Source organism: Heterocephalus glaber, unplaced genomic scaffold, assembly GCF_053883595.1.
Source record: "Heterocephalus glaber isolate CG9 unplaced genomic scaffold, H.glaber_assembly_v1.0 deba00001509, whole genome shotgun sequence".
In the NCBI taxonomy this organism is placed as follows: domain Eukaryota; kingdom Metazoa; phylum Chordata; class Mammalia; order Rodentia; family Bathyergidae; genus Heterocephalus; species Heterocephalus glaber.
This window is the reverse complement of record NW_028258325.1, coordinates 42,544,487-42,547,456: the sequence shown is the minus strand read 5'-3', so window position 1 is coordinate 42,547,456 and position 2,970 is coordinate 42,544,487. Positions and strand designations below refer to the sequence as shown.

Sequence of the window (2,970 nt, the reverse complement as noted above, 5' to 3'; positions counted from 1 at the left end):
ATATTGAAACACGAAAAGCAAACACAGAGTGCTGAATGTCATAAGAACACCACTTTTCAATGTAAAAAATTTGTTGCCTTACATGTGAAGTATTCTGTTGAATGGCATGCTGAATAGCAAGTGTCACCACCTCCTGAGATGAGAAGCATCTCCTGAGACAAGCACTTTGTGCAATGTAGTGGTTTTCCCTAGTACACCATTTGTGGAATGCCACATAAAAATAAAATATAATAAACATATTTTCTCTTCAAATTCTTGTTCCTTGAATTTTTCTAGGTAACGTGAATTTCATGCAAAATTTTAAAAATTGCAGTCTCAGGCATAAATATACTAACAAAAGGATAAAGAAGCCTCCAAAAACCCAGATAGGAGACTGAAATTCCTCTTTGAATCCTGTCCGAAGTCACAGCTGAACCAGAAAAAATTTCACTGCATTTTAGGCACTTTTGTCAAGTACAAGTAGTAAACTCAAATTTATCCTTGGATTTGGTAGTGTATCAAGCACAGTGCTGGTATTTAACACTGAAATTTTTAACAACCCACCAGAATGTTATAAAAAACTATGTCCTTCCAAGTCTGTAACTCAGAGAACATCTAAAGGTATAAGAAAGGGCAACTGGAAAAGTTTTTTGTTTTGTTTTGTTTTAAGGCTGACTGAGGTTCTGAAGATTTCCAGAGCCAAAGTCCAGTGGATATAAGTAGTTAAAATATCTGAACCAAAAATAACTTGAATCAATATTGTTCTTTTTTTTTCTGAAGAAAAATAATTGTGCAAACTTTCAGTGGATGGGTAGTTATTATGACAAATGGATTCTGGTGAGTAAAGGGTCCTAATATAAAGATAATGCTCCTTCCTAGTTTTTATATGCCCTCTCAGGTACAACCACAGAAGCCTTTACTAGATCATTGGCCTCTGAAGCATTGAAATTAGCATTGCCCACTCTCAACCCCTACATAAATCTGCTCTTAATTTACCCAGTTTTGACACACCTTTTCACCAAAGTGTGCGTGAAAATAATGGAATAATGGTATTCTAGAACAGTCTTTCCTTTCAAGTCCCAAAGCATATAGCTCACATTAATTGAACACTATGGTATAGATACATCCCAGTGCATATGCAGTAGCCTCAGTTGCCACCCTAATTGACAAAGACATCCTTACACTAGGGTCTCCTATTCACCTTGCGTTTTCCATGCTGTGTCATCTCTTACAATCCCATAAGATAGTACCTGTACTCAATGACAAACCAAGTCTGTCATATTGCACCTCTGTAAAGCTCTAAACCTGGTTACACTATTACTGTTCCCTGATGTTAGAGACAATAGAGAACTCTCCTCGATTCCACATGATTAAAGATCAACCATAGAGATGGTTTCTGACCACATAAAGACCTCTTAGACATTCCCTTGAACAATCCAGAATTACTTTTGTTCTCTCTTAGCTCTGAAAAAGAAATTCTCACAGAAGTATAACTGGATTTCTGTATGTGAGCTTGTACATTTGCAAAACAGGAAACTTCCACTAGTTACACTGACTACATGTACTTTGGAGCATGCCATAACATTGTCACACTTTGGAAGTCACAAAGATTCTTGAGTTCTACGGGTACACTTATCATCAATGGCCATATAATTCTACCCTATTTCAGGTATTTCTCTTCCTATGGAAATTGGTATTCATTCCCCAGAACTTACTAAGGAAACTGGTATGGAAACTTTACGGAATGATAGGGTGACAAAGCTCCTAAATGAGCAGGCAAAAATGGGCTCCTGAGATGTCAATTAGATGAGGCCACAAAGAAAAGATTGAGGAAAGATTGGGTTGGGGGGATTTCATAATTTAAGATCACAGATCTTAGAACTATGAATCATGCCATGTCATAAAGGCCCATGTGGGAAAGAAAGAGGGGTGCCAGGAGCCAGAAGACCAGAGTAATGGAAAAGTTTAAGATTTGCTAGTTTGAATAATTCTAGCAGTTTTGGGCTATAGGAGTAATCCTAGTTGTCCAGCACCTAGCCCTAGGTTGAGTTAAGCATAGTACATATTGAATCCTGGGATGTATGGACCTAATGAATGGATCTAGATTGGTTGGTTTGCATATACAGTGTACACTCAAGTTACAACTGGTCTGGCATATGGATACTTATGACTAGAATTTTAGTTTTAACTTGGACCAAAGTCTTGAGTTACGACCCAAATGCCAACTGCTCGCGCTTTCAGTTGGTCTCAGATACAGATTTAACCCTTAAAGAGTTCTTAATGAACATTACAACATCTTTTCCTTTGTGGGGTTGAGAGATCCTGGGCCAGTGTCTATGGACTGAAATCTGCCTGGAAGAAAGTGTGGCCTAAAATTGTACAGGAGAGACTTTCAAGAGAATTGAGCAACTTGAGTTACAACCAGCCCTTGGGAACAAATTGAGTTCTTATGTCAAAAGTCCACTGTATCAAGCATGATCTTCTATCTGGGCCTCTGTTATCTTTAAGAATTGGCTTGCTCCAGGGTGGCCAGTCTCTGTTAGCCAAAAAAGCTTTTAAAGTGCCAAAACATTCTAATACACAGAAAATTCACACACAGGGATGATTTTAATTGGAACCAATGTGTTACTGTTGCAATACAGTAACTTTTAGCATACAAGTATTATTCTTTAAAGAATAAACAATGAATTATACTGAAGCTTTGTGTACAAGTAGTATCATGTTCATTCTTTTTTGGGGGGAGATTTAATGTTTTTAGGTTAATTTTATTGGTAATATTTTAGGTATACAATATAATGACATTCTTCATTGGAAATTTTCACCTTTACGTAATGTCTCTTGGTTTTCCTAGATCTCTTAACTCCTGACCTTTAACCCAGAGCAACAGAGCCAGCTCCTTGCCTATGAAACTTCATGCCAGTTTTCAGATGGGACAGTAGAGGACTAACAACCTATCAGCATAGCCTAAAGACTACTTAGTTTGAGAACATC

At 37.4% G+C, this 2,970-nt stretch overlaps 1 non-coding gene across 1 annotated transcript; it reads left to right on the top strand.

Annotated features, from left to right (window-relative positions):
- The first annotated feature begins 296 nt into the window (after positions 1–296).
- On the top strand, positions 297–411 carry LOC147825140 (small nucleolar RNA SNORA26). Its single transcript, XR_015441419.1, has one exon. It is a non-coding gene; the product is annotated as a small nucleolar RNA SNORA26 (small nucleolar RNA).
- Positions 412–2,970: the final 2,559 nt, after the last annotated feature.